Raw genomic sequence first — 14,929 nt, forward strand, 5'->3', positions numbered from 1 at the left:
GTGGTGGCTTCTCTTGTTGCGGAGCACAGGCTCTAGATGAGCGGGCTTCAGTAGTTGTGGCACGCGGGCTCAGTAGTTGTGGCTTGCGGGCCCTAGAGCACAGGCTCAGTAGTTGTGGCACATGGGCTTAGCTGCTCCACGGCATGTGGGATCTTCCCGGACCAGGGCTTGTACCCATGTCCCCTGCATTGGCAGGCAGATTCTTAACCACTGTGCCACCAGGGAAGCCCTACCTTTGTAGATTTAAAACAACTTAATTTCCGTATAACTTTGGAAGAAAAAGTCAGTGTTATAAAGTGAAATCCACCTGTTTAACTTCCCCCCGAGCAGCATCAGAATGTGGCTGAGGTGCTGATGCCACATCACACAATATTTGGGGGGAAAAGTTAGCTCTTTCAGATCATTGAGTCCAATTCCTCCCAACTGCAATTGAAAATCTTGTACCCTGCAAGGGAGGGTACTCAGAAGGGAATGATTCTGCCACTCCACTCACAAAAGGAGCCCCCGCTCCCGCCTTCCTAGTCCCCCGGGGGCCTGCCACTTCCTTCAGACCAAAGAGAAACTTTCTTCTCTATCGAAATGCCTGCTGATGACTCTCATTGTAAAAACTCTCTCTGCTGCTTGCGTTCCAAGCCTTAATAAATCTCAGATTAGTGTGAGAACCACCCAGGCACTGACTATCCACATTTCCCAATGAACTGTCTGGACGTGGCTTCTTCTTCATGAGTAACTTCCCCAAATGTTTGGGAAATTGCCTGACACCGTGAACTTACGACCACCATGTGAACTCAGGGCAGGGAGAGAAAACTCACCCCAGTGTCAGTCCTGACCTCTCCCCTGTTTCTTTTTCCCCTCCTTCCTTACTCTCCCTTCTTGCTCAAGGCAATTCAGGCCCCTTTTCTCCACTAAGAATGGAATTTGGATTCCCAGCTGTCGCCAAGGACTTACGTACAACTCATGGATTTTCAGCTTTGCCCTTTCCTATAACTTCTGAGCAATTGGTTGTTCAGCTTAGGCTGAAGTTCCAGTGAAGGGCTAGTCTCTGGGCATAAGTGGATGCAGGCTTTCAGTGGTCAACTCAATCTGCACACCTTGTTGGGAGAGGGTTTTGCACAAGGTTAGGCTGAGCATCACGAGAGGAAGGTCCGAAAGTCTGCCCAGGCGGCAGGAAGCCTATTTTCCAGTGATCTCTACCCCGTGCTTCACGACCTTCATCCATATTCCTAGGAAGCTGCGATGCTACAGGGGTTCTTGCAAAAGACCACAGAGTTTCCCATCTTAATGCTTTCCCTGGCCTTCACTTCATGTGTGCTCAGGACCACTGTCACCGTTTCCAGAGTTACTTTCCAGCATCCACTTTTCCCTCCCTCGTTTCCCCTGGGGTGAGCCTCCATGACCCGAGGGCCTCTGTCACCCCCTCAGCAGGTGTTAGTTAGACTGAGGCATGAGCAGGTGCTGACGCAGAACTTCACAGCAACATCAAAAGGCAGCACCTTGGGAGTGACTGTGAGAGAGGACCATTCTGGGGGTGGCTGAAGGCACACGATTAAAGCAGTTGGTTGACCTTAACGTCCAGAGCCCCCATCCAGAAGCCAGCTGATTTGTACATGTGTCTTCCCATCCACAAAATGGTAAGTGAAATCTGCTCGAGGACAGAGAAAATTTTGATTCCTTTTTTTTAAATTGTGGTAAAATATACATAACAAACTTTTACTCTCTTGACTGTTTTTAAGTGTACAGTTCTGTGGCAGTAAGCACATTCACAGTTGTTGTGCGACCATCATCAGCATCCACCTCCAGAACTTTTTCATCTTCTCCAGCTAAAACTGTACCCATTAAACTATGACTCCCGGGCTTCCCTGGTGGCGCAGTGGTTGAGAGTCCGCCTGCTGATGCAGGGGACGCGGGTTCTTGCCCCGGTCCGGGAAGAGCCCACATGCCGCGGAGCGGCTAGGCCCGTGAGCCATGGCCTCTGAGCCTGTGCTCCGCAACGGGAGAGGCCACAACAGTGAGAGGCCCACGTACCACAAAAAAACAAAAAAAAAAAACCCCAAAAAACAGAAAAACTATGACTCCCATTCCTCTCTCCCAAAGCCCCTGAATATTACCATTTACTTTCTGACTCTGTGATTTTGACTGCTCTAAGTACCTCATATAAGTGGAATCACACAGTAAATGTCCTTTTCTGACTGGCTTAGTTCACTTAGCATAGTGTCCTCAAGGTTCATCCCTGTTGTAGTGTGTGTCAAAATTTCCTTCCTTTTTAAGGCTGAATAATATTCCATTGTATGTGTATACCACATTTTGTTTATCCGTTCATTGTTGTCTGATTCTGGTCTTTTTTAAAATAGTGAAGTTTGTATTTTAACAATTGAAGAGTTGGAGAGTCGGTGGAGTATGGTGGGAAAAGCATTGAACTGGACATCAGGAAACCTGGGTCTCAGTTCTGGCTCAGCAGCTAGTGGCCTAGGAATGATGGCTCCTGCTGAAGTGGGTTGGAGCAGCCCCCCAGTCAGAACTGGCTGGGCTCCCTGGGAGGATTGCAGACTCCTTGGATCTGGTCTCTGGGAGTGGAGTCTGAGAATCTGTATTTCTGAAAAGCTCCCCAGGTGTTTTTCTATATTCAAGTTTGACAACCACTGCTCTAGGCCTCATTTGTCCATCTGAGCTAGACCACAGATTTTTCGAACAGGGCTGCACCCTTGCTCAGAAGAAAGCCAGAGTTTCATAGAGGGACAGTGGAGACTCCCAGGTGGATGGGTGCAAGGCGCACAGCTAAGAGGAAATTCAGGGCAGGTTCCCACCTCTACTTGCTTAATCTCTTTTGCTTCTAAGTGTCTACAGAATTCTTAAAAGCAAATTTAAAACCAATAGGATCAATATTAAAAAACCACTTCTACTGAAGTTAAATGAATTAACTAAATGTGTTTTTGAAATTCCTGTTGTTTTAAACATGATTGTTTTATAAACTTAATTGGTTTTGAATTCTCTTTGGGTTTTTTTTTAAAAAATTAATTAATTTTATTATTTATTTTTGGCTGCGTTGGGTCTTCGTTGCTGCGTGTGGGCTTTCTCTAGTTGCGGTGAGCCGGGACTACTCTTTGTTGCAGTGTGTGGGCTTCTCATTGCAGTGGCTTCTCTCGTTGTGGAGCACGGGCTCTAGGTGCACGGGCTTCAGTAGTTGTGGTACATGGGCTCAGTAGTTGTGGCTCATGGGCTCTAGAGCGCAGGCTCAGTAGTTGTGGTGCATGGACTTAGTTGCTCTGTGGCATGTGGGATCTTCCCGGACCAGGGTTAGAACCCATGTCCCCTGCACTGGCAGGAGGACTCTTAACCACTGTGCCACCAGGGAAGCCTCTTGTTTGGGATTTAACATAAGGTTGTTTTAATTTAATTTTAAGCTCTGGCAAAATGTTTCCATAGAGCTTTGAATGTCCCTCCTGCCATGCTGCTGACAGGCCATTTCTATAAATGGGTGTTTAGTACGTATATTTAGTGTCACACGTGCACTGTAGAATGCATATCTTGGTCCGTATGTCATAATTCTGCCTAGTCTCAATATTTCTGATTCTTGATTTTAAAACATGATTGTAGACCTTTAGGCAAAGCCAGTGTCTGACACCTGTTCTCTCATCTTGGCTCCGTCTGGGCCTCATTTGCTCTCAGACAAGTCCCTTAACCTCTTCGTAGGGGACCCCTTTCTGTGGGCATTTTCCTCCCCTCCTAGCCCCTCTCCTCACTGCCACAGGGTCGGGAGAATGGGCCTCTGTGTGGTGTGATTCCCACCCCTGCCAGTCGTTGTGGTCCACACTCCCCCCTCCCTGACTCAGCTGGGCCATCAGACCCTCTCCCGGGAGGACCAGTGCCTGGATCCAAGGGGCAGCCTCTCAGCCTCCCTATGTAGCTGGGCCTGTGACTGTTGACCTTGGACCATGGGCAGCCATCTTTGGCCAATGGACTGGGTATCAGAAAGAGCCATTATGAAGAGAGAGAAGAATGGGTTGTATGTGTAGAAAGAAGCAGAAACAAGACCCCAGTAACCTTGGGTTTCTAAAGGTTTTGCAGTTTCTAAATCTAATGCCTTTGCAACGTCTGACTATAAGCCTTGGGTTCCACCCCTGCATGGGTATAGCAAACTCTCCAATTTTTTTTTTTTTTTTTTTGCTTAAACTAACTCAGGATGGGTTTTGCCACTTGCAATTGTAGAGTCATAACTAACATATCCTGTAAAATATGAGTCCAATCCATAGGAGTATTATAAGAATAGATTGAGATATTTGTATGAATATGCCATAGAAGGATTATTATAATTACTTTTTTGGCTGCGTTGGGTCTTCGTTGCTGTGTGCGGGCTTTCTCAAGTTGCGGTGAGCGGGGGCTATTCTTCATTGCTATGCGCGGGCTTTCTCTAGTTGCAGAGCGAGCAGGGGCTACTCTTCGTTGCGGTGTGCGGGCTTCTCATTGCGGTGGCTTCTCTTGTTGCAGAGCACGGGCTCTAGGCTCGTGGGTTCAGTAGTTGTGGCTCACAGGCTCTAGATTGCAGGCTCAGTAGTTGTGGCGCATGGACTTAGTTGCTCCGCGGCATGTGGGATCTTCCCAGACCAGGGCTCGAACCCGTGTCCCCTGCATTGACAGGCGGATTCTTAACCACTGCGCCACCAGGGAAGCCCCGCCATAGAAGTATTAACACTAATTTATCTTGTAATAATATTATCATATGAGCCCCCCCTTTTTCATTTAGATTAAAAAATACTATATTCACTGGCTAGACTTAATATTCCAAAGTTACTCTTTTATTTGGGATAAGGCATTGAAGGCTGAGTGGATTTTGAGATGCAAAGAAAAGGGTGGGCATTTTGAAATGCAAATATTTTCAAGTAAGAGTAACATACTTAAAATAATTGACCGCCTTATGTATTTCAGGAAAGGTGCCAGGGTGAATATTCACCCCTCTCTTGCTTGCCCAGCCCCAGAGAGTTAGGAGCAAGCAAGGGGTGGGCGGCCAGGCAGTTACAGTATGTTCTAGGTGCCAGGATGAGAAGAAGGAGAGGACAGGGCCACAGGGGAAGGCATCTGACCCAACTCAGGAAGACTTCCTAGAGGAAATGATGCTTAAACTAAAGAATGAATAGAAATGAGAAAGGCCAGTGGGAGAGAGGGTTGTAGGCAAACAGCCTGCTCACCGCCCTGGAGGAAGAGGAGAGCATGGCACATGCCCGCCGGGCACTGAGCACCGGGATGCTGGTGAGGGGGGCAAAGGCTGAGCACGCAGGGCACATGGGCTGCGCTGAGGAGCCTGGACTTGACTCTGAGGCCCTGTGGAGCCACTGGAGGTTTTAGGGAGGATAAATCTGTTCATACTGGGCTTCCCTGGTGGCGCAGTGGTTGAGAATCTGCCTGCCGATGCAGAGGACACGGGTTCGTGCCCCGGTCCGGGAGGATCCCACGTGCCGCGGAGTGGCTGGGCCCGTGAGCCATGGCCGCTGAGCCTGCGCGTCCGGAGCCTGTGCTCCGCAACGGGAGAGGCCACAACAGTGAGAGGCCTGCGTACCGCAAAAAAACAAACAAACAAACAAACAAAACTCTGTTCATACTCATTCTTGGGAAGGATTCTTTTAGCCAGGGTGGAGGGTGTGTGGTGGGGTCATGTCTGGAGGCAGAGAGACTGGTCAAAGGGCTGCTACTGTAAACTGGGTGAGAGAGGACAGTGCCCTGAGATTTGCTTTAGGAGAGAAAGAAGGGTTGAGGGGAAGAGAAGGAATTCAGTTGATTACATGACATTCTGAATGATTTCACTTGATCCTCACTTGTAAACAACTGTTACGTGCATTTTACAGGTGACATTCGTGGGTGGGTGCTGAGTTACTTGCCCAAACACACACAGCCAGCAAGTGGTCCCCGGGCGGTTTGGGGTGTTAGACTGTTATACCATTGCCAGCGTGTAGCCTCTTAGCACAAATTGCGCCCCTGGTAGGGCTTGGAGAGATGAGATGCAGAGTAAGTGGGTTTAATTGTGGGAGAAAAGGTCTAGGTTCAAGGCCCAAGTGGTTACGCAGGCGGGCAGGCCTGCTGTGGTATTGCCTCAGGGAGTCCTGGGAGAATGGGAGGTGGCCGAGGTCATAGGAGAGAAGCTTTCAGGATGGGGTAGAGGGTCACCAAGACCAGACGTTCACCGTTTAACAGAGTCATTTAACTGATCAGTGTGCCTTAGAGAAAGACAGCCTTTGACTGCAGTGAAGGCCCTATATTGAGCTGAACAAGGTGTGGACCAAGGAGACGGAGGGTGGGGGAGAGCAAGGCCACCATGCACGCCTTGCAACCCTCAGACCCAGGTTCTACGTGAATGTTGTGATCTGGGCAGCCAACACAACCTCTCCGGGCTGTGGGCAGTGGTCGTTACCCACCTCACGAGACAGATATGAAACTTCAAACAAATGATATACGTTAGAGGCACTCTGTAAATCCTACGTAAAGGTGCGTTCTGTGTTGTCCTGCGTTGTGGTTATTGTCTGCTCAGGTCCTCTCCAGAGACAGGCTGTTAGTCTGGTCCTCACCACTCACTTCTCCCCAGATCAACCCCTCCCTTGAAGGAGGCTCTATGGGATCTGGGAGAAGTGGTGACCCTCCATCCCCAGTAGGTTGTTGGTTAGAAGAGCTGATTAGTTTAGTCCCAATGCCTTGTCATTCCCCCGGGATTAGAAGACTCAGACAGAAAGAAGTTTTCAAAACACTTGCAACGGAAAGAAAAACAGATTTGACCTTAGTTTTAGGGTCAAAGAAAAATTTCTTTTGATCCATCTGGCTGCCTGGTATTGAATCTTAAATTTCAGACAGCTCCTGCCTCAACAGCTCCAAGGGGACCTAGGACCAGTGACTATGGGTAAGAGGTAATTTAAAAGGAAGACGGGGCGGGGTGGGGGGTGGATTTAGGGGCTCAAGTTAGTGAGTTCCAGTTTCCAGAAAAAGCCAAGTTTGACTTAGCAGTTGAGATACTCATCTGATTTTCTGGTAGCACAACTCAAGTTAGAACAGTGGGCAGGAAGCTTGGAAGAGTAACTTCGTTGTATGCGAACTCCAGAAGGTACTTATTGTGGAAATTTATGTGCATATGAAAGTAATTCCCAGAGAGGGCCCTCTGAAAAGCTTGGCCCTCGGCCCTGCTCTCCACTGCCTCACCTGCAAATAGGTAAAACAGCTCAAGGAAAGAGTGAGAATTGATGCAACTGTGTTTCTAATGACTGGATGACTGTTTTTTTCAGAAACGGGGTGGGGGGGGGTGTCATTCTTTGACTTCCCCTTTTGTATATGGTTTTCTGTTTCTGCTGCTTTAATTAGTGCTAGAAATTCAATTAACAAGGAGGAAAAAAAAGAGAAACAGTCTTTTCAAGCCAATTTCCTTGTGCTCCTGAGAGGTTTTGAGGTTAGGTCGGCAGGCACATAGCTGTGCTGTTTACCTCCCTGGCTGTTGACGGGATGGCATGTGACTTGGCCCAAAGCTGTCACCGGTCATAGCTATGACCACTACTGTCTTGGCTTCAGAGACTGTTCTTCAGTGTCTTGGCGTATAACACCAGTTTTTAATAACAGTTTTGTTTACCAGGTAAATGGTTCTTTCGAACATTTATTATTATTTTTGCAACACCTGTCAAAGAGAAAGCAGCCCTGCCAGGGTGTGATTAGTGGCCACTGTGCTGTTTCAGGGACTTCAGGTTTCCTGTTGACTAGCCTACATTTTTCTTTGCACCCAGACTCATTCCCCCTGCCCCGCCCCTAAGGAAACTGAACAATATGAAGTGGACATAACATGAAATGCTTTGAAGGGAAAAGTCACGCTATGTTTCTAGACACAACACATTTTTCAGGTCACTTAAAAGAAACCATTCTGCGCCCATTTTCAGAGAAGCTCTTTGAATTTAGGGAAATAAGGCCTCTACTAAATCAGCAGCCCCCTACTCTACCCCACCAATCATAAATAAGTGCTTCCAAACTTGGCTGGGCTGGTATTTACAAAGTAGACTAAGACAATTGTTTGTGCAATCAAAGTAATATCTTTCTATGGGAGAATGTTCGTAAGGTATAGCTAATTGAAAGAGAGAGGGGGGTAGATGAGAAGTTCCACTAAATTAAATGCTTTTGTACACACACACGCAAATACACATACACAAAGAAAATACACAAAAATGGGTGGTGGGACTATGGGTAATTTTTTTTCTTCTTTATGTTTTTCTTATTTTTCTAAACTTTTTACCATAAGCAGGTATTTATACTCATTGTACAGCATGGTTATTGAAAGCACAGACTTTGGAGCTAGGCTGCCTGGTTCGAGTCCTGGCCCTACCACTTCCTGTGGTGACATTAAGCAAATGACTTGATTGATTTCTCTGTGCTTCATTTTCCTGATCTGTAAAATGGGGATAAGGATTGTACCTATTTCATAGGGTTGTTATAAGAATTAAAGAGTTTATGTGTGTAAAGTGTTTAGAAAATGTCTAGCACATGGTAAGCACTTTTGTTAAATGAAGAAAACAATAATTTTTAATTAACTCAAATCGTGGTTAATTTTCTCTGGAATGCTCTTGGCCATACTTCTATGGCATTCATATTTTATGATACGTGTTGCTGAAGAGAGGATACATACATCCCTATGCCCATGTTTTGTGCTCAACTAATGCAGTTAGGGTGGACGCATGGCATTTGTTGGGTGGCTAAAATTCTTAATTTGCCAGGTCATGACAAAGAGCAGGGATTTCTCAAGGGTATACTGTGACCTCCCTCCACCCCCCACCCCCAGTTTGGTCATAGCTGAATTACATACAGCAAGCCTAATTCTCTTCTAAACCACAAGTTATACTATCACAGTTTGGTTGGTGACGTTCACAGAACTGGAAGGATCCTTGACCTTTGGTAAATTATACCCCCTTGCCCAGGTTGAAATGCCCTGGATAAACCTGTGTGCAGTGATGCGTGCTTCACTTCCTCACGTAGGCCCGGGAGGAGAAGAGGGAAATGAGAGCCGGCTTTGTGGTAGATAGTCAAAGAATTGTGAAATTGTTAATGAGTGATAGAAGGTGAAGGATCTAATGATGAGGCAGGATGAGCTCAGAAGGATCTTTTCCCAACACTGTGAGAGTATCTACACAAAAGCAGGTCCGTGAACATATACTTGATATTGTCTTGCAGACCAAAGTACTGAGTGGTGGAGCTCATTTTTCATTCCATAATTTAAAAAAAAATGTATTTGTGAGGTGTAGCCCAATAACTGACAGAAAGAAAGAAATGGAAAAAAAAAAGCATAAAAGAGGGGTTGCCTCCTGCTCGAGGGAGGGAGGACAGGATGGCACTGAAAACCATATAAAACCACACTGATGCTGTTTCCTTTCAGCCAAGGGAAAAATATTCTAGAAAAAGGAAACTCCAAATCTCTTGTTTACCCAGCTGTTTGTACAAAGTGAATTATTCATGATTAAATGTGAATAATAAACCTATGCAAATATTTGTTGTATTCTCAATTTTGAGGAGGTTGGGGGAGCAGCAGGAAATAAAATCACTTTAAAGAGATTTAGTTAACTATTTTCTTTAGAAATATATCAAGAATATAGATTTTGATTGTTATTTATATACAGCCTTCTCCAAAAAAAAAAAAATGTGTTTTTCTTTAGGAGGTCATGTCCTGTTGGAAATGACAGTCTAAAACTTTTCTCTTAGTTATTATGACTTTTGTATAATTTCCTTAGAAACTAATTGTGAAAGTTCTTTTTTCTTTCTTCTGACTTTAGAGGCTTAAAAAGCTTACAGCAGAAGTTCTCTAATGGGAAACCTTAACTGACAAGTTTCCAAGTACCTGCTGCTTACTGTAAATTCTTACCTATAAATTTCAGTTATAAGTTTTTGTTAAAGGGAATTATACAATAATACTGATACCTGGCAGTTTTAAGCCGTTTGTCTTTTGGTTGCAGAATTGGTTTAACAGTTTCCATCAGAACTGTTAGACTTTTAGCTAGAAGTAGGTTAGATTTTATGTCACTTGCCCATTCTAAGAAACACTTAAAATCCAAACAATAGCAGGAGAGTGAAAGGTGTTTAATCATCTCGCAACCTCTGTAACTTTTCAAAGTCAGTTTACATAGTGTATCACCACCATAATCTCCTAAAGAGTTTATAGCATGTAAATGACTGTTCTATGTATACCGTAATTGTAAATGAGTTTCGTTAATAATAATAATTTTAAAAAACCTTTCCCCTGGGCCCCAACCTTAAGGCTGAGTTCATTCCAAGTGAAGCCCATGTTATAGTTGACGGTAGACTAGGTTCAGATAAGTCCCACTTTTGCTCAACAGTAACCTTAATGTCTGGAGGAGGGGCCAGAGGACTGGTATGGTCTCCCCTGGCTCCTGGGGATCAGGCCTTCTCTAGAACCAGTGGCGAATGGGCTGGGCCCCCAAGGGAGCTCTCCTTTCCTCCTCCAAACTACCCCAGAGCCCAGGCAGAGGGATTCCAGGCACAAGGCCAGATTTAGCGTGGGCTGTCACCACCCCTTGCATCTACCTCCTGGCTGTTAAAAACCCTAGGTGGGTCACCATCTGCATTTTGCAGCTAATGAAACAGAAGAAGAGAGGAGATAAATGACTTGTCCAGAAATAAAGGGAGAACCAAGATTAAGATTAAAACCCAGATTCTGCCAAATTGCTAGCCAGTTCCCCACATTACGCTGCCCTCCTCAGTCTACCTGGAAACCGACAAATTGGTGGTTTATCAGTAACTAGCACAATCCCTAGCACTACAGTTAATCTTCTATTATTTTTTTCTTCTGCTATTGTCATTTCTGGAGATTTGGACAGTGTACAAGCAGGCCATACAGAGGAATAAGAGACCAGAAAGTCGTCTAATCTACTCCCAGGGCTTTAGGCAACACTGCATTGAAACCAATCTAGACTTCCAGAAAGGATAATTCTACCACCTTCTCTTGAATTTGAGTGCCACATAATCCATCCTAACTCCATTACCTTTTATTCTATGTTGACTGGAGAGAACTATTTTCTTATTAAAAAAACATTAAAATTGCATTTTAATGTTAATTGGTAGTATTAATAAGTGGCAAACATAGGTCTCATAAAAGAGGCGGTAATAAAGAACTTGAAATTTTTGGAAAAATATGATCTATATTTAATACAACCCCATCAGTGAGTGAAAATTGGTTTCATTGTTAACATTTTCACTATCTTGTTTCTCCTAGGGTCTGTAGTTACCTGAGCAAACTTGCCTCTCACTTTATAGGAACTTGTCTCAGGATTTAGATCGGTGGTTTCTTTCTCAGGCTATTACAGCTGGGGAGCCATTTCATTATGCTGGGAAGTTTTCTGAACCTTCAATGTAATTAATTCCTTTAATAGGCTCCTCTTTAGGGAAGGCCCATTAGTAGACATCACCGTGAATTAACATCTTAGTCCAGGAGGAAAGCTCTTTGGAGGCAACAGCAAAACAGATAAATCTTTGTTGAGAGATGTGACCAGGGGACTTAACCACGTTCCTTGTGGTTTCAGAATGACATGCATATTCTTGGACCCATAGATAGGCAGAGATAGTTGTCTTCTCAGTAATACCCTAACCACACCAGTTCTTTACCATAAAGAGATAGTTCTGAATGTTGTAATTTCTTAGGAGAAAGCGGTGTGGCGGGTGTGCACATCGAAGGCCAGGCCATGAAACTCTGCCTGCTGACTGACTAATGCCCATGAAGAAAGGCTACCAGCCATTTAAAGCACACTTGAAGACTGCTGGACAAATCCATTCTATATTAACCTGCGAAGGATTCTTACCCCGCTCCCTTGCTCTGGTTAAATAGTAATGAAGTCTTTCTGTTGAAGTCTGAGTATTTTCTTGGTTAGTTTCACATTGCTTTGGGTTCAAAATTCTGGCTCTACTAGCTTTGTGACCTTGGGCAAGTGATTTCACTTCTCTGTATCTTAGATGTCTCATCAGAAATCGAGATAACAGCAGGACCTGCCTCCTTTGGTGTGGAAGGGATTAAATGGATGAGCACGAGTGGGTGCTTAGTAGAACGCCCAGCCCAGAGGAAGTGCCACTGATGTTGACTAATACTATGATTAGCTCTGCTGAGTGGAGGTCCCACCACACCACGTAGGCCTGAAACACAGAAGCTGAAAAACTCTGACAAAGCAGAGGAGTGGGTATGTGGGCCCAGGGAGGGGCACAGCTACAAAGGAACATGAAGAAACTTCTGGGGGTGACAGAAACGCTCTATATCTTGATTGTGGTGGCAGTTACCCTGGTGTAAAACTTAAAAAAAAACCCACTCAAACAATTCTTTCCCTGATTACCCTCTTTAATATACTAGCCCAGGCTCTGATCACTTTACATGTGGGTTGATGCAAGAGTTGCCTGGTTGATTTTCTGTCTCTGAGCTTTTTCTTCTCTAATTCCTCCTTAGTGCGCCCATGCTCACCCCCACTTCTGTGACCACATCAGTAAACGTACCTGGAACAGTGTATGTGGCTGTTTGTTTAAAAAGGAGGGAAAGAAACCAACGTGCGTATGCTAGTATGTTTACTTATTTATGCCTAAAATAACTCTAGAAAGACATATGAGAGAGTGGTTACCTTAGTCACCTATGGGGAGGAAAACTGGGGACAGGGCGGGAGGGATGGGTTTCACTCTATAGCCTTTAGTTCCTTTTGAATTTTAAGTCATGTGAATGAAATTACCGAATCAAAAATAAATAAATAAAATGTAGGAAATAATAAGAACCCTGCCAAGTTCATCTATTCATTCAACAAGTATTTACTGGGCATCCACCACTTGCCAGGCATGTGTCAGGGTTAAGGTGTCCACGGCCGTGATTGAGTTTCATCAGCAGGATCCTTCATAAACTGTGCGTCACAGGCTCTGCCTGCTTGTTTAGCTTTAAAGCTTGCCTACAGGAGATAGACAGTGCACTGGTTAATTACAGTGGCCATGGCTGGCATATGATTTAGGAAAAAACAAGGTCAGGGTCAATTATGGTAGAAGGGACTTCCTTCCACATACTGAAAAGACGTAAAAAGCTGCAGAGTAGCAAGGGTATCAGATAATACCTTGTAACTAACGTGTATTGAGCATTAACTCTCTTTGTGCCAGGCATTCTTCAAAGTGCTTTACCTATATTAACTCACTTAGTTCTCACGATAACTCTGTGATAGAGACACTATTATGGACCGCATTTTGCAGATGGGGAAACTGAAGTACAGAGAGAGCAAAAAACTTGCCCAGGGTCACACAGCTAGTAAGTAGGATGACCAGGGTTTGAACCCAGGCAATGTCTAACTCCAGAACCCTCAGCTTTAACAACTTCACTCTATTGCCTTTTGGGAAAAGGATTTATAAAATGTTGCTTTGCTCCCAAAATCTCTCTGTTGAAATTCTACCTTTAATAAGTGTCATAGAATTTTACACCTAGAAGAGACCTCAATATTCATTTGATTCAATTCTTATCCATAGAGCAACATCCTGGACAACTCGGCTTGAACACCTCTAGTGATGGGGAACTCATTACAGTCAGAAGCAGTCACGGATAAAAAAGTCAAAGAATAGTGGTTACTTTTATGGGGAAGAGAGGAGTAGCCCTTTGCTAGAGGTACAAAGGCAATTTCTGGAATGCTGGCAATGATCTTTTTTTTTCGGTTGCGCTGCGCCGCTTGTGGGATCTTAGTTCCCCGACCAGGGATTGAACCCGAGCCACAGCTGAAAGCGCCAAGTCCTAACCACTGGACCTCCAGGGAATTCAATGATCTATTTCTTGAATGAGAGGTAGATGCTTAGGTGTTTGCTCTGTGATAAATCATCAAACTGTAAAAATAAAAATAGGACTTCCCTGGTGGCACAGTGGTTGAGAATCTGCCTGCTGATGCAGGGGACACGGGTTCGAGCCCTGGTCTGGGAGGATCCCACATGCCGCAGAGCAACTAGGCCCGTGAGCCACAACTACTGATCCTGCACGTCTGGAGCCTGTGCTCCGCAACAAGAGAGGGCGCGATAGTGAGAGGCCTGCGCACCGCAATGAGGAGTGGCCCCTGCTTGCCACAACTGGAGAAGGCCCTCGCACAGAAGCGAAGACCCAACACAGCAAAAATAAATAAATTAATTAATAAACTCCTACCCCCAACATCTTCTTTAAAAAAACTAAATAAATAAAAATAGAGATTAAAAAGAATTTTAAAAATTTTCCAAAAAAATCAAAATTCCATATAAAACTCATTCACTCATTCAAAACAAAAAAGAAGCAGTCATGGGCAGCTCTAATTGCTAACGAAAACATTAAAATCCGTGTGCCAGGCACCTTGCATGGGGGAGAAAGTCTTCAATATGTTGAGCCCAAACCTTCCTCCCTGCCACTTCTTCCTCCTGGGTCTGTGTGTTCTGTCTTTGGAACAACACAGATTGTATCTGTGGTTCCTGCATTTCCAGACAGCCTCACATATATTTGAAGACAGCTATGAAGTTCTCCTTAGACTTTCTTCTTCCCTGTTTATTCAATCTCTTCTCATATCTCATTCCCTATGTGAGATTCAGTTTTCTTATAAACAAGCTTTTGTTTTAAAGTGCACATGTGGGAGGGCAGCACATTAAGCTTAATCTGATGCTTCCCTTCCATCAAACTGTCTTGAGGGAAAGGAGTGGGGAGGGTGCTGAGAACAGAAGCAGTTGGGAGCATGGTTCAGGTGCCAGCCCAGGCTTGGAGAGGGTGTCCATGCAGGATCTCGGGGTAGGCAAAAAGCAGCACAGGAACTCTGAGCTCCTGAGACTAAGGAAGGGGACGTGCCAAGAGCTAAAAAATAGCAAAAGTGATGAACACCTGTTGAGCACCGACTATATGCACGCTGGGCACTTAGCTTGAATTGCCTGGCTTAATCCTCACAACTGTGTCACTAGGTAG

Source organism: Stenella coeruleoalba (assembly GCF_951394435.1).
Source record: "Stenella coeruleoalba genome assembly, chromosome: 14".
In the NCBI taxonomy this organism is placed as follows: Eukaryota; Metazoa; Chordata; class Mammalia; order Artiodactyla; family Delphinidae; genus Stenella; species Stenella coeruleoalba.